The following is a 21,097-nucleotide window of genomic DNA, read 5'->3' as shown; positions in this document are numbered from 1 at the left end:
ACATGACTACTACATATGGACAAAGGAGCTCTGTGCTCTGTGCTGTTGTGGTGGTTTTGCATCATGTAAGTGATGTCCTAAGAGAAGCTGCTAGCAGTTTCATCTGTGTCTGACAAAGAAACCAATCAGTAATTATCTTTGAGAATTGACAATCTGTTAAACCACTAAGGAAACTGTACAAGGCTCTGTGAAGACACATGTTAAAGATGGGAAAGCCTGGGAGGGTCTCTTTCCCTTCTGGCTGGCACAGAGGTAACAAGGCTGACCCGGCCCCGTCTCAGCCAGGCTGGGCTGGGCGGCTCCTGCCGTGGGGCCGGGCCCCTTCCCAGGGACCCCGCCAGGCCCCATCGGCTGCCGGGCAGGGCAGGGGAGGCCGCGGGGCCGAGGCCGGGCCGGGCCATGGCTGCAGTTGGGAACATCTGGGCCCTGCTGAGCCCTGCCCCGCCGCCAGCCCGGGCCCAGCCAGGATCCACCGGGCCCCAGGAGCAGCCCCGGGCCGGGCCGGCTCGGCCAAGATTCTGCCACCCTTGGGCTTCAGCCGCAAGCCCCGGGCAGGGGCAGGAGAAGCCATCGGCCCCCGGCCGTGCTGCTGCTGTGCTCTGGCCTGGCTGCTGAGATCCTGGCCCTGCCCCAGCGCGGCCCATCCTGACACAGCCCCAGCGCAGCCGCTGCAGAAACCTCCATCGTAAAACAGCTCCGGCCGCAAGCACCGAGCCCGGCCGGGGGCACGGAACCATCTGCAGGCCCCGGGTGAGATATGAACTCTTTCAGTGCTTCCATCCTCCCTCCAGTGAGAGAAAAGGACAAACATGAAGTCACCCAGGTCACTGAAGGGGAAGTTGAGTCCCAGATGGGAGGGATGAGGAGATGCCTTGATCTTGGGGCTTAAATCCTCTTGTAAAGCTATGGAGAAGGATGTAATTAATATATCAGACTCTCTTTTTCCTTATAACTAATTGAAAATATGGGGAGATGACCTGTTCAGCAAAAACCTCCTTGCTAAAGTAAGCAAATGTTGAAGTAGCTGTGATCCCATCAGAAGTTTAAACAGAGAAAGAGAGAAGAGTGGTGAGATCCTGTGGCCTCAGGGAGAGAAGAAGATCTCTGTTGTCAGAGATGAAGATGATTTCAGAAATAGATGAAGAGAATCTTTGCTCTTGAACAGCTCATCTTTAAACTCATATCCCATACATTGACATGGCCCATAAAAACAGCTGAGGGTAAAGCTGTGAAAAATGGGAGGGACTTCACAATTGCAGATTTTCTGGGCAGCTGCTCTTCGTGGGAATTGAGAGCCATGGGAGAACTTTTTTCTTATGGAGAAGTCTCCATAGGATGAAAGAGAGACTCCTCTCCCTAAGTGAACTGAAGAAAGACTGTTCTAGATGGTGTAAACTGACTGAAACTTTCAGGTTTTGTCTCCTTGCATTGTCAGTAAGAAAGAAAAGGTTGTAGGGAGAGGAGAAGAGTTCAGATCCTTATTATTCTTTTTTCTATCTAGTGGTAATAAACTTATCTATATACCCTTTTAAAATTTTGAGCCTACTTTGCCTTTCTCCTAATCCTATCTCACAGCAGGAAATGAGTAAATATATTCCAGGGAGTGCAATGGTAATTAGCCAGCACTGATCCCACTGCACTAATAGATGCATTGGCTGAGAAATCTCAAATTAGCAAACCAAAATCACTCCAGATACATTCCTGATAAACTGCATTAGAGCAGAGGGAAATCAAGGCAGAGCCATGGTTTGTTAGGACTTGCTGCATCCTGATGAGCCCTGTGGTGCATTTGGAGCTGAGCCCTTGAACCTCAGGTCCTGAGAGGAGATGGCACAAACCTTTCCAGGAGTCAAAGCCAGAAGAAAACCCTAAAGTGTCTCAAAGAAGGAATGGGTCTCAGTGAGGTCCATGCCCCACACAGGCTCCTCATGGACTCCTTGGAGGAGAGCATTGGAGGCCAGGATTGACCAAAAACCTCTCAGAGTCTCAGTGTGGAAAGGAAATTCCAAACTACCTTAAAAAATTTGAGGAGCTCAAAGCATTACTGAGCACGACTGAGTGTCAGTATAACGCTCTCCAGGGACTCATTAAAGCAGATAATTGGGGCCATGATTGCACAAACCTCTCACAGAGTCTGTATCAAAAGGGAAACACCAAGTACCTTTAAATAACTGAAGTACCCCGAAGTATTAATGAGCCCCACTGAGTGTCGTTACTGACAGAGCCTCTCCAGGGACTAATTACAGCAGATAATTGGAGGCCATGATTGCAGAAACCTCTCAGAGACTCCAAGGCAAAAGCCAAACCCCAAGTCCTTTGAAAAACCTGCAGTCCCTGCAGGGAGCATGAAGGAGCCCCCAGGGCCATTGCTGAGCAAGGCTCCCCAGGGACTCCTTGCAGCAGATCCTTGAGGCCACTGGGATGTGGGCTAGGGGGGGATGCTGAGGGCAGCACAAGGGGCTGACAGTGCCCAGCCGGGCTGGGGCTGTGCCAGGAGGCCCCAGGGCCTCAGGACAAGGTGTCTCCTCCCAGCCCTTGCTGGCACAGACCCTGCTGTGCCCCAGGGCACCAAGACTTGGCTTCTCTTTGTCCCCACCTGTCATCACTGCCTGCAGTTCTCTGCTCTGCCTGGGGCCTGGGGACACTTTCTCAGTCGTTTCCCTCTCTGGGACCCATTAAAAGTCCAAGAAAGTTTGGAGTTGGATTCTGCCTTGGAGTTCTGGAGAGGTTTCTTCAGCTGCCTCTCAGGGACTGATGTTCAGGGCCTGAGCACAAAGCCCCAGAGGCTGATTAAAGTCCCTGTGCTGTGTCTGTGCTGCTGAGCTGGGCTGGGCTCCTGGCATAGAGGCAGCTCCTGCTCACCAAGAAGAGCTTCAAAAGCACATTTCTCTGGATGAGCAGCTCTTCTGCCAGCCCAGCAGGGCTGGGGCACTGCCTGCAGCCAGCCCGGGCACAGCACAGAGGCACAGAGAGCTTCAATCAGTCAGGGCTGGGAAGGGGCTGAGAAGTGCCTGGGGCACAATCACTGCCAGCCCTTGGCACAGGAACCTCTGGCTGCAGGACAATGCAGCTGCAGCTCCTGGAGCCATCTCCTCAAGCTGGAACATGCCAATGCCTGCAGAGCCTGTGAGTACAACTCTGGGTATTTCTGCTGCACAGGAGGTGAAATGCTCATGGAGTTCTGACATGCTGAGGGGTTCTGATCAGTCATAGAATATTTCCAAGACAAGAACTTTGTAAAAAATGAGGAAACTTTCAAAGACTTTGTATTCAGTTTCCTACTATTGGAGAATGGCAGGGAGGGGGGGATAAGTACAAAGGTTGATTATGAATTATAATTATGAATTTTGACAAGTGCCTGAGACATCCCAACTGTTACTTTTAGTGATCAGTAGGAGATCCCTAATGTGCTTTCAGCCCCTCTGCCCATGGACAGCAGCAGCATCACCTTTGTTGGAGCCATCAGGCTCAGTCTGAGCTGTCCTTTCTCCAAGCTGCAAACAGAACCTGCCCCCAGCCAGTGCCCTGCAAACAGGCAGGGGTCTGTAGGGCCAAGGAGAGTGCACAGAGATTTGGGGTCTGTGAGTGCTGGCAGGGAGAGATCAGGCACAGGGAAACACCTGGAGGAGGGAAATCTCCAGGAAGCAAAGAGAGGATCAGGAAATAAGGCAAAGTAAAAGCAAGAAATGCTGTGGCAGGGAGAGTTTAGAGATGCCCACAGGAGCCCCTCCAGTGCAGCCCCTCCCTCTGAACAAGCCCCCTCCCTCCTGTTCCCCCAACCAAGCCTCTGCCCTCAGCCTGAGAGTTTCTGATATCTAAGAATAGAAGAAGAGACATAGAGGGAGCTTAAAAAGAACACCCTAGAACTCTTAAACACCAAAGGCTGTCTGTGTGTTCCAGGGGAGGGTGTATGAGAAATGGCTTTGATTTTGATTACAGGTATCTCCTCTAACTCTTCAATGTCCTTTTCTCCATGAACAGGTGCCCATGTGCAGCCCCAGCAAATGTCCAACAGCAGCTCCATCAGGCACTTCCTCCTGCTGGCATTGGCAGACACGCGGCAGCTGCAGCTCCTGCACTTCTGCCTCTTGCTGGGCATCTCCCTGGCTGCCCTCCTGGGCAACGGCCTCATCATCAGCGCCGTAGCCTGCGGCCACCACCTGCACACGCCCATGTTCTTCTTCCTGCTCAACCTGGCCCTCGCTGACCTGGGCTCCATCTGCACCACTGTCCCCAAAGCCATGCACAATTCCCTCTGGGACACCAGCAACATCTCCTACACTGGATGTGCTGCTCAGCTCTTCTTTTTTCTGTTCTTCATTTCAGCAGAGTATTTCCTCCTGACCATCATGTGCTATGACCGCTACGTGTCCATCTGCAAACCCCTGCACTACGGGACCCTCCTTGTGGGATCTCAGCACATCGTTCCCGATGTCCAGAGATGCCAGGAGAACCCTTGGGGGTCTCGAAAACCCTGGAATGTTGCCAAGAGTGTTTGGTGGCTTGATTTTGATCCATCCACAGAAGTAACAAGAGTCTGAGGACAAGAGAATCACTTTAGAGTACAAGGTGTAAAAGAGACACATTTAGAGGGTGAGATATAGATTTTAAGGTTTTTGGTACAGGGGGGTTATGGAGACAAGATGGAGAGATCGGGGCGTGTCTTGTCCTTCTTCTTTCTTCTTCTTGTCCTCCATCTCCTGTGATGATGTTGGCACTTAGAGATTGGTTTATGGTGAAGGTGCACTTGCTAACATGGGCGAAAAGCATTGGGAAATAAAGGTAAATATTGTATACGTAGGTTTTAGTATAAAAAGACATGACCGCCCCGTGGGTGGTCAGAGAGTGCCTGTGACTGCCTGCAGATCAGACCTCTGTTGGGCAGACAGAAAATTTTTGTAGATAAGAAATAATAAACAACCTGAAGACCGAAAGCTGAAGAGTCCAGACTCGTCCTTTGCATCGTGCCCACCAAAGAACCACTCTACCCGTGTCGGGGCAGAGACAGACAGCCGGACCCGACATTTGGCGTCCCTGGGTGGGCACCCCGTGGGCACCGGCACCGGTGGGCACCCCGTGGGCGGCGACCCGGGAGCAGCTCGGCAGCAACCGGCGATCCAGCAGCATCCAGCAGCCTTCGCTGAGCCACGGTGAGCTCTGCTGTGCACCTCTTGCACAGGGGCAGCCTTGAAGCACCGAGTGGGCAGCTCCCGAGTTGGACTCATTCCCAGGAGAGCCTGATAACTCCTTGGGAAAACAGCCAGAAAGCAGCCAGGAGACTCTGAAAACGCAGCAGCCGCAGAAAACATCGCACTCCACCTCAGCCGAAGAAAGTTCGTAGCAGGACAGCCCGGATCGGAATCGGAAAGGCGCCTCCGGATCCATCTCCTGTGACCTGCAGGCCAGAGACCAGGAGCCTCCGGACTGCTCTGACGACAGGAATTCGGTGAGAAGGTCAAGAATAAAAACTTTGGGGGGTTTTTTCCTTTGTGGCTTTGAGTGGGAGCATGAAAATGGTTTTTTATAAGGGTGAAGTCGTAAGTTTCATAATGCTCATGCTTGCATCTGTTGCTTTAAGCAATGGAGCAAATTTACCTGTCAGCCAGCCGAAACAAAATGTTTGGGAAACGTTAGCCCAGGCAGCAAATTTAGAAAGTATCTGCCTGACACATTCGAAACCAGGGAAACCATTCACGGCATGCATGGTTGGGTTGCCAGTGGGCGAATGGCCAATTCCAGGGCATCCTCCAATGGAGATTTCACAGGTCATCAAAGATCCTGTGAATGAATGGTGTGCGTGGACACATCTTTTACCTGTAGCTTCTACTGAACCGCAGGAATTGGAGATTTTTGGGTCCACAACAATGGAGCTATGCATGAAATTTGAAAATTCGAATGTGTCAAGGACAAACAATAGCATTGATGTCACACCAAATCATGAATATTATAGAAATGCATCAGCTTGGTGTAATCACACTGTGACGACAGCCAAAGGATCAATCCAGGTCCCAGTGCAATTGCCACGTGGGTTGTTTTTAATTTGTGGGGACAGAATTTGGCACGGCATTCCTGCAAATGCCAAAGGAGGTCCATGCAGCATTGGGAGGATTTCAATGTTGTCACCAGATTTAAAAGTGTTGAGAGAACAAAAACACAAAGAGAAAAGGTCCTTGCAACATTACAGTGCAGACTGTGATGATGAAGTGTACACCTGGGACAAGGCAAGGAGAATTGCGACAGCAATTTTCTCACCTCAGACAGCATCGGGGGTGGCCTTGACTCAACTGGACCACATGGGTTGTTGGTTGAGCAAGCATGCTCAATCAGTTTCTCTCGCTTTGAGTGACATGTTGAAAGATGTAAGCAGTGTGAGAGAGGCAACTCTTCAAAATAGAGCAGCAATCGATTATCTATTGCTCGCTCATGGACATGGATGTGAAGAGTTTGAGGGGATGTGCTGCATGAATCTCTCAGATCATTCGAGATCAATTCATGAAAGCATTCAAAATATAAAAGACAGTATAAAGAAATTAGGCGAGATCACTGGGTCATGGATTGATGATGTGGCGGGATTTTTTGATCTTTCTCCCTTATGGAGAGGGTTTTTAAAAATGGGATTTTATATTTTAATGATACTCTTAGTCCTCATGCTCATTGTCCCATGCATCTTTATGTGTGTGAGACGTGTCATGAGTCAAGTTGCCAAAGAAGTCTTCTTGGTGCAAACAGAAGGGGGAGATGTGGGATCTCAGCACATCGTTCCCGATGTCCAGAGATGCCAGGAGAACCCTTGGGGGTCTCGAAAACCCTGGAATGTTGCCAAGAGTGTTTGGTGGCTTGATTTTGATCCATCCACAGAAGTAACAAGAGTCTGAGGACAAGAGAATCACTTTAGAGTACAAGGTGTAAAAGAGACACATTTAGAGGGTGAGATATAGATTTTAAGGTTTTTGGTACAGGGGGGTTATGGAGACAAGATGGAGAGATCGGGGCGTGTCTTGTCCTTCTTCTTTCTTCTTCTTGTCCTCCATCTCCTGTGATGATGTTGGCACTTAGAGATTGGTTTATGGTGAAGGTGCACTTGCTAACATGGGCGAAAAGCATTGGGAAATAAAGGTAAATATTGTATACGTAGGTTTTAGTATAAAAAGACATGACCGCCCCGTGGGTGGTCAGAGAGTGCCTGTGACTGCCTGCAGATCAGACCTCTGTTGGGCAGACAGAAAATTTTTGTAGATAAGAAATAATAAACAACCTGAAGACCGAAAGCTGAAGAGTCCAGACTCGTCCTTTGCATCGTGCCCACCAAAGAACCACTCTACCCGTGTCGGGGCAGAGACAGACAGCCGGACCCGACACCTCCTGGGCAGCAGAGCTTGTGCCCACATGGCAGCAGCTGCCTGGGCCAGTGCTTTTCTCAATGCTCTCATGCACACAGCCAATACATTTTCCTTGCCCCTGTGCCATGGCAATGCCCTGGGCCAGTTCTTCTGTGAAATCCCTCACATCCTCAAGCTCTCCTGCTCAAACTTGTACCTCAGAGAACTTGAGCTTCTTGTGTTTTCCTTCTGTTTGGGCTTTGGTTGTTTTGTGTTCATTGTTTTCTCCTATGTGCAGATCTTCAGGGCTGTGCTGAGGATCCCCTCTGAGCAGGGACGGCACAAAGCCTTTTCCACCTGCCTCCCTCACCTGGCCGTGCTCTCCCTGTTCCTCAGCACTGCCACATTTTCTGACCTGAAACCCCCCTCCATGTCCTCCCCATCCCTGGATCTTTCAGTGTCAGTTCTATACTCAGTGGTGCCTCCAGCCCTGAACCCCCTCATCTACAGCCTGAGGAACCAGGAGCTCAAGGCTGCAGTGTGGAGACTGATGACTGGATGGTTTCAGGAACATTAAACTGCTGGCCAATTTCTGCAAACCACTTGTAATAAAAGTCACCTTTGATACTTGTTGGCTTCATTTCAGAGGTTCTTCTCCTTTGTTTTACTTTTTTTAATCTTGACCACAAAGAAAAGCCATTGTTTGTGCCATTTCTCATTTTGTTCCTCTCCACATTCCCTGTGGACACAGACTGTGTCAATGAGGGGCTGCGCTCTTGGTGGCTTTAAAGGAACTAAAGGATCTCCCAGCAGAGTTTTCTGCAGAGATGCCCTTTTGTTGCCTTCTCTGGAGCTGCAGCAGCAATGTCTGTGTGCAGAGCTGGGGCAGATCAGTGCTGGCCCAGCAGCTGTGCCCAGCAGCAGCAGCAGCAGCAGCACTTGGTGTTGCCAGTGCTGCTGCCGTGGCCCTGCCCCGCTGCCCTGGTGGCCCTGGTGTTGCTGCAGGGCCTGAGTGCTCTCGGGGCCGGGCACAGCCCTGGGGGTGGCAGTGCCGGGGCTGCAGCAGGGACAGGCCATGGGCACTGCTGGGGCAGCGCTGACGCCTCAGGCCAGGCCCTGGGGGCTCCAGGCTCCTTGCCCAGGCTCTCTCAAGAACACGGCCAGGCCAATGCTCAGCACAGAAACCCCCGTCAGCAGCCCCAGGCTGGCCGTGGGCAGGCTGGGGGCAAACAGCATGGCTGGGGCTCTGCAAGGGCCCTGGGCCAGACGGGAAGGAGCAGCAGAGCAGGGGCTGATCCATGCCCAGTGCGCTGCACAGCCCAGGGCAGCGTCCCAGAGCGTCCTCATGCAGCTGCCAACAACATCCCCCCTCTGCAGCCCTGGCCTCTCCCCCAGCTCACACAGGTGCCCCATCCTTGCAGGCACACACACGGCAGCACTGCCTCAGCAGCCCCTGTTTGCATTGCACACAGCAGGGCCAGCACCCCCATGCTGTTGCTGTGGGGACATGAACCTGAGGGAGCACAAATGCCATCAGCCCCTGGGGCCAGCAAGGCCTGGGGGACACCAGGGAAACCACTCAGCTTTGTCCTGGCCTCTGCACTCAGCCAGAAAGTTTGTTCCCATCAGCTGGGAGTTTCCTGTGCCACTGCAGATGCTGTTGCTCAGAGCCAGGGCTGCCTGGCAGCCACCCCCAAACTGCCCTGAGCATTTCCTTGGCTTCACCTTTGCTTTCTCCACTCTTCCCTTGGACAAATTTCTTCCCATTGCCCAGCCCTGTTCCCTCCCCTGCAAACAGCCCATCCCTGTTTGCCCTTTCCTCTCTGGCCACACTCCCCATTGCAGTTCCTGACTTGGCCCCATGGGAACGTCCCTTGGGCAGCAGGATCATCCTACAAGTGCTGCAGGAATTGTCTGCAGACTCCTGCAGTGCCTGCTGCTGCTCCCTTGCCAGAGGCACCCCAGGCCAGGGGGGCACATCTGGGCTGCTGTGTCTGCCTCTGGGGCTCCCTGTTCTGGGCAGTGAGGAGGAGCTGCAGAGGCTCTGCAGGACTGACAGGATGGGCTTTGGGGCTGCCAGGAGAAGCTGAGGGACCTGGGCTGCAGGAGCTGCTGCAGAGGAGGCCCAGGGCTCATCCTGCAACTGCTCCAAGGGTGATTCCAGAGAATCCCAGAATCATCAAGGTTGGAAAAGACCTTGGAGATCACCAAGTCCAACCTGTGCCCTGACACTGCCTTGTCTCCCCTGAGCCTCCTCTTCTCCAGGATAAACAACCCCAGCTCCCTCAGCCAATCCTCACAGGACTTGTGCTCCAGACCCCTCCCCAGCCTTGTTGCCCTTCTCTGGACATGCTCCAGCCCCTCCATGTCCTTCCTAAATTGGGGGCCCAGAACTGGACACAGCACTCAAGGTGCTGCCCAACCAGTGCAGAGCACAGGGGAAGAATCCCTGCCCTGCTCCTGCTGGCCACACCATTCCTGATCCATAGGAGTTCCAGGGGTTGGATGAGGGACATGGTGGGGGTGTTGGGGAAAATGTGTTACTGATTGTCTGCCATGAAGGGTCTTGATTTTCATATCTATTCAGACTACATTAGAAGGTGCTGAGGGTCAATATCAGTTGGACATTGCTGATATCAATCTATTAACAAGAAAAGAAAACCAAAGAATACATAACAATTCTCCTGGCATTTTTTTCAATATAGCAGATTCACTTAAAATACTCTTCTGAAATCTGTCTGATTAATCACAGAAGAAATGAAAACATAGATTATTCCCAGAGGTTTTTCTTGTTCAGGTATTCTGAACAAACGTTTTTGAGCTCTTCTCACTGAATTCCTGAAGAGCTCAAGAAAGAAGAGGCCTCTGGAGTAGTAAAATTCATCAGCAAACTCCAAGTGGCTGAGGATCCATCCCCATCAGAGCAGCAATGAACAGAAATGGGCACAGCTTTGTGGCTGCTGCCCCAGCTTTGGCATGGGCCCTGGGCCTGGAGCAGGAGCAGCTCTTGAGGGCCCCAAGGCCGGGGCTCTTGTGCTGCCCTGGGCAGATGGGATGGCAGCAGGGGCTGCAGAGCTCTCAGCACCTCAGCCCCAGGGGAGCAGGGCAACCAGGGAGCCTCCTTTGGCCTTGGCCCAGCACCTTCCCCCATGGCTGGGGCTGAGTCCTGTGGCAGCTGCAGCTGCTGCTGTGCCCTTGGCAGGGGCTGAGGCCGTGGGGCCAGTGCCCAGAGCAGCCTGGCCTGAGCAGAGCTGTGGGCCAGAGCCAGCTGGGCTGGGCTGGGCTCAGAGAGGCCCTTGGTGCTGCCCAGAGCTCAGGGCAGCTGGCAGAGCTTGCAGGGAGCTGGGCTGGGCTCAGAGAGCCTGGCCCAGAAACCATCAGTGTCCATCTCAGCCTGGCTGAGCGTGCAGGGGCAGGACTCAGGCCAGGCCTTGTGGGGCAGGGCCAGCGCCTGTGCAAGGCATTGCAAACAGGCAAGTGGCCCAGAGAGGAGGCTGCTCTGTGCCCTTGGTGGCAGGGACAGAGCAGGGAGGGGGCCCAGGACATTTGTCAGCTCCAGCCTCTGTGCCCATGCATTGGCAGCCCTGGCTGCTGAGCCCAGCTTTGGCCTGGGCTGAGTTTGGCTGTGGCCCAGCTCCATCCTCCTGCGGGGCTCAGGGCCTGTTCCCGGCCATGGCCAGCCCTGGCTGCCTCTCTGCTGGCCCAGAGGCCGGCAGAGCCCGGGGCAGGGCTGTCTGTGCAGCCCCACAGGTGCCAGGGGCTCTGCAGGAGCTGGCAGAGGCTGCCCAGCAGGGAGGCCATGGGGCACAGAGCCCCAAGGCTGCTGTGGGCACCACGGCACAGGGGCCGTTCCCAGCCGCAATGCTCCTGGCCTGGGCTGGGCCTGCACAGGGGCTGGGCCACCATGGCTGGGCCAGCACAGGGCCACAAAGGGGCCACGCAGCTGCTGCCGGGGCTGACAGCAAGGCCAGGCACACACAAGCAATTGCTGAGCATGGCCTGCGCTGGCCAGGCCTGACTGTGCCAAAGGCAGAGCTCAGCTGCCCTTGGGGGCTGCAGCAACACTCCAGAGCCCAAAGAGCCTCCATGGCTGGGCTGGAGACCAAGGCTGCAGCAGGGAAATGCAGGGCTGCTGCAGGATGGGGAGGCCATGGAATTCCAGCACACACCTCAGCTCTCTGATGATCCCGGCACCATGCTGGGCCCTGTTTCAGACTGGAGCAGAGCAGATGTTGATGGGACAGGAGCCCTGTGGGGCTGTCAAGGACCTGCAGCTTGCAAGGTGCTCTGCTCTCCCTCAGGTGCTCTGGGAGAGATCCAATCCCAGCTGGGCACCTCAGGGCACAAGTGGCATTGCCTGTTCATGGGCACACAGCTGATGTCTGCCTCGAAAGGAGCACAGGTGTTAATACTTGTTGGTTTGATAATATACAAGCAAATCTTTATTATCTGGGTCATTTGATTACTTTTTAAGAAATGGCCAAGTTTTCCCACAAGGAATAAGAATTTCCTGGAGGTGTACTGATGGCAGGAGGAGAAATACTGATCTTGCCTTCTACTGGTGTCACCAATATTCTGTTCATTGTTTCCTCTCCCTCCTTCTTCAAGTATTTACAGCTCTCTTGTTTAAATGGCCATGTCAAAGGACATCTCTTCATTTAGAGTAGGTGGATACATGTGCTTCCTACTGCTCTCTGATTTCCTTTTCCAGGTGCTCTCTGGTAAGTCATATGCTTCTCAACCAACTGGTTTCATGCTTTGAGTAACAGGAAGTGTCACAGGCTTTCTGATGTTCAAAAAAAATTATATTAGTCAAAATCTTATTTGTGTTTCCATCTTATACAGAATTACCTTTTCCTATGTCTTTGTCTGAAGTTTTTCCTGTATGGACATCCCTTGGGGATGGGAGACATGTCAGATGCTGCTGGGACATCCCAGAGAGCTGAGGGAAGAGCTGTGATGGTTCTTAAACTGTTCAAATATTCATCTTCTATTTGTTGGCAAGAAACTTTTCTGTGGCTCTGAGTGTCACCAGGCCCTGAGCCCAAAGGACACAAACCTGATGAGTTGTGGTTCCCACTGCAGGGGCTGCACTTGGACCTTGGCTCTGCACAGGAGAGCTCTTCATGCCCTTTCTCTCTTTTCCTCCCTCTGGGCATGGAGGGAGCTCCTGGCTTCAGCCTGTGACTCGTGTGTGCAAAGAGCAAATCTGGGCAGAATCGGGGCAGGGAGGGTTTGGGGGGGACATTGGGATCTGTGCTGGGTTCAGAAGGTGTTTTCCATTGCTCTGAGACTGTCTGCTGTGCAAAGTGGATTTAATATCCAGCAGAGGAATGACTTTTGCATTTGATGGAGCTGTGCCTTCCCTTGGCTTTGCTGACTGACAGGAAATGAACATCCCTCTGTGTCTCGGGCAGCTCCTTCTGCAAGGAAAGCAGGTGGGAGTGGGAGCCAAGGAGCTGAAAGCTGCAGGTGCAGCCTGGGCTGGAGGGAGCTGAGATTTGCACAAGGCTGCTCTGAGCGCCAGGCCTTGGATGGGGGAAATGGTGGGGTGGGGGTAGGGACAGAGTCTGATTGATTGTCAGCCATGAAGGGTCTTGATTTGCATATCTATTCAAACTGCATGAGGAGGTACTTGGATTCAGTGTCAATTGGAGATTGCACATAGTGATTTATGAACAGGAAAAAATCCTAAACAGGACCTAAAAAATGTTTTCTCACTGTCTTTTTAAATATAATGCATTCACTTTGGATATACTACTGAGATCTGTTTAATTAGCCACAAAGGATTTGAAAATTAAAATCAAATGATTCCAGAGGCTTGGCTTGTTCAGGTGTTCTGAATGTCAATGAGCCCTGGGACACTGAATTCCTGCACTGAAGAGCTGAAGGCTGAACAAGCCTCTGGAGCAGTGAAATTCAGCAGCAGCCTCCAAGTTGCTGAGGATGTCAGCAGCCCCCAGTGAGGCCATCCCTGCCCAGAGACCGTGGGGGAATGGGCAGACAAGGAGAGCGTCCCTGGGGCTGGGGCAGCACAACTCAGAGGCACCAGCGGCTCCAGCTGGGCAATGGAGTGTGGAATGTGGCTGGGAAAGCCCTGCCTGGGCTGGGCCAAGCAGGACACACAAACCGTGACTCTCATCCCACAAACAACTCTCTTAATGAGACATTTAAAAGGAATTTACAATTGTTTGTGTCCTCTGAATTGGATGTGCTGGAGAAATACCAACAAGGGATTCTCGGGAGCTCAAAGCAACAAAACAGACTTTACTGGCAAATTTAGAAAATCGGAGATACTTTGGCAAAAGGTTTGATACAACATTCAATTAACACAAAACACTTCTCAAAGCATTAACTTGGCCCATTCAATTTCACAAACTCATAGCTTGTTCAATTTCATGTTAATCAAAATTTGCAAGGGGACAAAAATAGAAGAAGACACAGGAAGAGAGAAAAAAGTGATATAGAGAAGCACACAGACAGCTACATAGTCCTGGATTCCAGCACTGGTCAGATGGAAATTCCAAGAGGATGCAGGGTCAAGATGTGTGCTTGCCTTGTGGTCAGCCTTCAATACCCCTTGGTCTCCCTGGGCCCTTCCCCCAGGTGGGGCTTGGGCTCATTTGGTCCCTCAGGAGCTGGGCTGGGGCTGCAGAGGTGGCTGTGGAGCATTGCCTGTGCTGTGCCAGGGACTGGCAGCCACTGCTGGGCTGGGATAGAGGCTCTGGGGGGATTGGGGTTCCAGGGCAGGGCAGGGCTGGGGTTCCAGGGCAGGGCACGGCTGGACCTGCCCCTTCCTCCCCCATACACAGAATGTTTCCAGCCAACAGTCTCCTCCAATTTGTCAAAATAGGGAAGATTGGAGGTGAAATCCCATTTCTAGCCATGGGCACCTCAAGGAGAAGGACAGTTCTTTTTCATGCAAAGGAAAACATGGAGCCCCAGTGTTTGGAAGGCATGTGAGAGCCTCTCTAGTCCAAGGCCAGCCAGACTTGTCAGGAATGGCAGATTTTGACTGGGAGCCGTCTTTGGTTTTAGGGAGTTTTAGAGATGGAATCCAAATCTTGGTAATGGGCACCTGGAGAAGCAGGACAGTTCTTTCCCATAGGAAGGAAAGCACAGGGCCTTCTCCAGGGTTTTGGGGACAGATGGGAAGTGACCCTTGTGAAACCACTGAAAGACAGACTTGTCCTGGCAATATTGCTCTGTGAACAATGCCTGGATATAAGGAAATTTGGAGGTGAAATCCCAGTTCTGGCCATGGGTACCTGGAGATTAAGGTCTTTTCCATAGGAAGGAAAGCACAGAGCCCCATTCTTTTATTAGCAGAAGAGAAGAGACCCTCAACATGCCAAGGTCAGCTGGACCAATCAGGTGGCCCCTGGGAGGCCAAGCCAGACCTGTTCTGCATTCCCTTTGTTTTATGGGGCCCTGCAGTGTCACAATGGCCCATAGGTTCCATAAGGCCCCACAGTGTCACAATGGTCTCAAAAATTCCGTGAGGCCTTTCAGTGTCACAACGGTCTCCATGGTTCTCCATGCCCCACAATGTCATGTAACTTCTCTGTTCCATGAGCCCTGCAATGTCACAATGGACCTTTGGACCCTCTGGGTTTGCAGTGTCACCATGGACCCCTGATGACATAGGCCCTTCAATGTCACAATGGAACTTTGGTTCCATGGAGCCCTGCAGTGTCACAAAGGCCTCTTGGTTTCAGGAGGCCCCACAGTATCACAATGATCCTCTTGGTTCTGTGCGGACCCCCAGGGTCACCATGGTCTCACTGGTTCCATGAAGCCTTACAGTGTCCCAATGCTCTGCTTATTCCATTAACCCACATGTCATCACAATGGTCTCCATGATCCCATGAGTCCCCTCAGTGTCACAATGGTCTCCGTGGTTCCATGGTGCCCCTCAGTGTCACAATGGCCCCTTGGTTCCATGAGGCCATGAAGTGTCCTAATGGTGTCTCCATGGTTCCATGAGGCCCTGCAATGTCACAATGAACCTTTGGCTTCATGGGGTCTTGCAATGTCACAATGGCTCCTTGTTTCCATGACCGCTCCAAGGGTCATAATGGTCTCCACAGTTTCAGGAGGCCCCACAGTGTCACAATGGACCCTTGGTTTGATGGGGCCTCTCAGTGTCACAATGATCCCTGCATTCCATGGAGGCCCACAGCGTCAGTATGGTCCCCTTGGTTCCATGAGGCCCAGCAATGTCACAGTGCTCTCCATGATTCCAGGAGACCCCACAGTGTCATGAGGGACCATTGGTGTCACAGAGCCCCACAGTGTCACAATGGTCCCTTGGTTCCATGGGCCCTGTGCTGCTGCATTCCCCCCTCCCCTTCTCAGGCCGCCCTGCCAGCTGAGAAATGCTCCTTGGGGTTCGGCCTTGGCCAACAGCCCCTGGGCTCAGCTCCTCTGCAGCTCATCACAAACACTGTCTGCTCCAGGCACTGCTGCTGCCCAACCAGCTCATGCTTTCTGGAGGAGCAGCCCTGGGAACTGGTTTTGTTCCCTCCGTGGCACAACATCCCTGTTCTCACCCTGCCAAAGAAAGCTGTTGGTGCCAAGTGCGGCCAGGATGAACCATTTCTGGGACTGAAGCCCCTCTCTTGGGGCCCTGCAAACAGCGCTCCAAAAGGAGCCCTTGGAGCTCTCCTGGGCCAGCGACTCCCTCTGAGTGGGGCCTCTCCCAGCCGGGAACTCTCCCGTTTGCTGCACTTGGGAATCCCAAACAGCGACGGAGCCTGGACCGATCCCCCCACTCCTCCAGACTCAACCCTTCACCCACTGGGGAGATGCCAAAGGATCCACAGGGAGCATTTCCTGCCCTCAGGGGAATTTCTCCCAGGTGCCTTGCACTGACTCTTTGTGTCTGTGTGCACACAGGAGTGCCCGTGCTGGGGAAATGTGGCAGAAATGCTGCTCTCTGAGAGGTTTGAGTGCCTTGGATAGCTGAATCAGTCAGGCCTGTAAGTAAGGTTAAATCACAAGCTGTAAGCTGAGTTAAATGCTGCTAAGATGCTCTTTTGCTAAGTAATTATGTTTAATATAAGTTATAAGCTAAGTTGAATGCTGTTAAGTGTTATTTCACATTGAAATCACTAAGTCATAGGTTATAAGTAAGGTGAAATACTTTTCTTTTGCTAAATGCTGAAGTCTAAGTAATCAGTCAAGGCCTGTTTGGTTTGAGCTCAGTTTAGCTTTTTAGGCTGCATTCCTTTTATCCTTGCCTTCACTGTCTTTTTAGAACACAGGCGCACAAGCACACACAGTTCTTGGTTCATTTCTGGTTTGATTGCCTGGATTTTGTTTGGTTTTGTTGTTGCTTTGTTTCCTTGGTGTGCCTGAAATGTCCAGTCAGGAGCAGAGTGACTCTTGCCAAGGAACTTTGTGCTGCTGTCTCTTAATATTAAATCTGTTTTTTGCTGATCCCTTGCTGGGGATTTTTTCAGCGCTCTCAAGGCCTCATTGGTACCAGGGTGAAGGAGCCCTGGCCCAGGCTCTGGCCCTGGGGGACACGGGGACGCTGCCGGGGGGTCCCTGTCCCCCTGTGCCACCCCCAGGGCCCCGGCCCCCCGTCCCCGTGTCAGGCTCTGGGGTCGGTCTCGTGGAACATCCTCTGGGGGAGGCTGCGGCGCCGGGGGCGGGGGGACCCGGGGGGACAGGGGACCCCTCTGTGTACGAGCAGTGTTGGACTGCTCTGGGGGGAACTGTGAGGGGGGCCGGGGCAGAGTGACCTCCCCAGTGACCTCACACAGCCCCTGGGATGTCACACAGCCTCTGTGATGTGACACAGCCTCCTCTGATGTCACAGCCCATGCTGGGATTTCACAAATCCCCCTTGTGATGTCACAGAGCCAACGCTGGGATATCACTCTGTGATGTCATACAGCTGTGATGTGATTGAGACAGAACAATCCGTGACATCACAAAGTCACCCTGTGATGTCTCTGTCTCTTCTGTGCTGTCACAGCCTGTTCTGTGATGTTAGTCGCACAGCCAGTGATGTCACAACCCCCTCTCTGATGTCACAGAGCCACCCTCCATGATGGCAGAGTCTGCTCTATGGCCTTATACCCTACTCTATGATGCCGCAGCAACTTCTGTGATTTCACAACCCCCTCAGTGATGTCACATGAGCCTCTCTGTGATGTCATACTAACACTCTGTAATGTCACAGGACACACTTTGACCTTACAGCCTGCTCTGTGATGTCATAAAGCCATGCCATGATGTCACAGCCTTCTCTGTGATGTCACACAGTCCCCTCTATCATGCTGTAGCTCCTCAGTGACCTCACACAAAGAACTCTGTGATGTCATAGCCCAATCTGTGACCTCACACAGCCCACTCTGTGCTGTCAGACAGCCCCTTGCTGACATCACAGCTGCTCTGTGCCTCCATGACACAGCCACAGAGGAGCTGCTGTGACACAGCCCCCTCTGGGACATGCCACAGCCCCTGCCAGTGCTGAGCCCCTGGGAGCTCTGTCTGTGCCCTGCTGGTGTCCCTGAGGGGCCCTGGCAGTGCCCCAGCCCTGCTGGGCTGTGCACAGGAGCTGCTCCTGGCCAGAGCTGTCTCTCTGCAGCTCTGCTGCCCTTGCCAGGAGCTGCCTCTGGGCCAGGAGCCCAGCCCAGCTCAGCAGCACAGACACAGCACAAGGACTGTAATGGCCCTCTGGGGCTTTGGTGCTCTTTGCATCAGACTCAGTCCCTCAGAGTGTGCTCGAAGGACTTCTCAGGGACTCAAAAAGAGAGTGTGAAATTGAAATTTCCCATACTTTAAATAGATCCTTCTGAGGGACAGGACTGAGAAAATGTCCCCACGTTCCAGGTAGAGCAGAACACTGGTGGCAGTGATGACAGGTGGGGACAAGCAAGGCAAAGGTGTCTCTGGTGCTGAGCAAACCTGCGCCTCTGTCCCTGCAGGCTGTGGGCATCCCCCGGCTGCCCCACCTGGCTGGGCCCTTCCTTTGCTGACAGCTCTGCCTCCTGCCTGCCTCTGCCTGCCCACACAAAGCCTTGGGCTGCTCCAGGCTCCTGCTGGGGGACGTGCTGCACCACAGCCCTGCCCTGGCAGGGAAATTCCTTTCTCCTGGTGTCCACTCTGGGCCTCCTCAGCTGCCCTTGGTGCTATTATGTCTTCTTCAGGCTCATTCCCACTAGGAAGGAAAGCTCCAGCCTCTCAGAAACCACCCTTCCATCCCTCCCAGGCTATTCCTGTTCTGTCCTCAGTCTCCACACCATGGAGCCCAGAGCCCTCAGCCTCTACCTGCTGGTTTTGTGATGAGGCCTCCAAACCCCATCTTGGGAGATTTTTGGGTCCTCTCCAAGGTCTGTGAAAATGGAAAAATTGTGATCACAGTTATTTTCTCCTAAATCTTGCAGTGACAGAACTAGGGTCAATATCTCTAAACTGAATGAGGGTGGATTTACATTTGTTAGAAAAGGAAATACTTTACAATGATGACAGTGACATGAAACTGCAACTGATTTTCCAGAGAATTGGATGCCCCATCCCAGGAACTGTCCAAGAGCAGGAGCATTGTGCAACCTGACCCAGTAAAACCCCCTGCCCTCCCCAGAATTCCTGTAGTGTGGGTTCTCTGATGTGCTGGGTGCCCTCACAACGCTTCTGGCTAGAATGTCTGCTGAGGGCAGCCAGGCTGCTGCAGGGGCAGTGACCTCACAGCCATCACCATGGCAGCCCTGTCCCCTGGGCCTGGCTCTGCCCTTTCCTCTGCCCCTGCCTTGGCTCTGCTGGCATGAAGAGTTTTGTCATTGATATCTTGTCCCCAAGGTGCTGGGGCCAATGGCTTCCCAGTCAGGCTCCTGGGGCAGAAGTGGCTTTTCAGAGGCCAGCCAGGAATGAGCCCTGAGGCAGCAGCTCTGCAGTGGTGGCCACCAGGCCGGGCTGCCAAAGGGAGGCTTCTGGCCATGGGCTGCAAGCAGCTGCTGCGGCCAAGGTGCCTTTGGTGCCTCAGGCTCTCCCTGGCACAGCTCCCAGCACGGCACTCTGCCCTTGTGCCCGAGGCCTTCCCTGTGCTGGGGCTGGCCTGGGGCTTTTCCTGCAGCGGGACCTGCCCTGCTGATGGCACAGGAAAGGCAGTTCCTGCTGGAGCAGGAGGCTCTGCCTGCAATGGGCTCCAACAGCTCCAGCAAGGCCCTGTTTGCAAAGCCCCCAGTGGGAAATGAAGGAGGGGAGAGGTCATGCTGCTTTTGGGGTGAATATTGCAGAAACAAGTCTGACTCCTCCATCCAAAAGTTGAACATCCTTAGCGGGAGCTGAAGCTGTGACAGTGCTGGAAAATCCCCAGAGTAAGGAACAACCAAGTGACACCAGTGAGAGCTTCTGCAGAGCTGCTGAGCTGGCCCAGCCTGGGCACACCTGACTGAAGGGGCAGCACCTCAGACTAGAAAAGCCCCATCTCAAATTTTAATGGCAGCATCCCCTGACATTTCCCTTCCTAGGGGGTGTGGAGATTCCTCCCGTCGGGACACCCTTCAAGGTCACTGCTCCAGGCTGAGCCAAAGGGATTTGCCCGTGGTCATTGGTCTGTGGGAGTGACATCAATCTCTCCTTAAAAACAGCTTCTTTTCCTTTAATAAAATTGCTTTGAAATCCCTTCTGAGTGCTTTCTATAAATTAATATAATATAATATAATATAATATAATATAATATAATATGTTACAGCTCTTATTCCTTGGACTAAATATTTCTGATTAAGATAATTCTGTCTAATTTTTACCATAATAGATAATAGAATTTTTTTATAAATCTATATGCTTTGTCTATATGCTATGTCCTTAATCCTGTGGGACAAATGCTAAAGGTTAAATTTCATCTTGATAATTCTTTACCCATGAACTCTGTAAAAGTCTGAGGCTGGGAATGGAGCTAGCTGCTCCAAGGCTCCTCTCACAGAAGGAGATTACAAAGCCTGGAGGTCCTTGGGGGTATTTTTCTGTGAATATGAGAGTCTGGTCAGAGACACAGAAAGCAAGAGAGTTTTCCCATTAATTAGATTGGGAACCATTAGCAAGCTGGAGAGAAAGAATTGTAAATTATCGACAGGTGGTGTCTGTAATAGGTTGTTTTTTCCATAAAGTTGTTTACTGAAGGGGGTTGTCTTTATCAGCCAATCATGTGAAATGTGTTGATTAAATGACCAAAGAGATCCACCAGTAGATGTCGTGAACGGCGGGAGAAATGCGACACGCCATATGCGTGAATAGCAAATCCCGAAGTTTATTGAAAGCTCACCCATATTTATATTGGTGTTAATGAAGCTTATACATATTGCAAAAGCTGAGCTCATTATTGGTTAAAGCACACTTAGATCAACCACACCTACTTCTATCTTCTAACAATTATTTTGCTTCTATGTTTGCATTCTTCTAGCTTTTCTACCTAAGATAACTACATTTTCTGGCAAGCGATTTTCTCCCCCGTCTTCCCGTTTCAGAGAAGGTCACTGTGACCTTCGTCAGTGATTGGGCACTGGTTGCTCAGTTCCCAGCTTGTTTCCCCTATCCTTATCCATTGGTATCACATCGAAAGGTCCTTTCTCAGCTAACCAATTATCCAAAAAGCTCTCTACAATTGAATGTCTGTCATCTTTTGACATGAGAAGAATTTTAAAAAGTAATACAAAACTTTTTGTGTAACTGACAATCTGTTAAACCACTGAGATACTGAACACGCCTCTGTGAAACACAAATCTTAAAGATGAAAAAACCCAGGAACCTCCTCTTTCTTTTCCAGT

The sequence above is a fragment of the Agelaius phoeniceus genome (assembly GCF_051311805.1).
Source record: "Agelaius phoeniceus isolate bAgePho1 chromosome W unlocalized genomic scaffold, bAgePho1.hap1 SUPER_W_unloc_2, whole genome shotgun sequence".
NCBI lineage: Eukaryota > Metazoa > Chordata > Aves > Passeriformes > Icteridae > Agelaius > Agelaius phoeniceus.
This window is presented reverse-complemented; position numbering follows the sequence as displayed.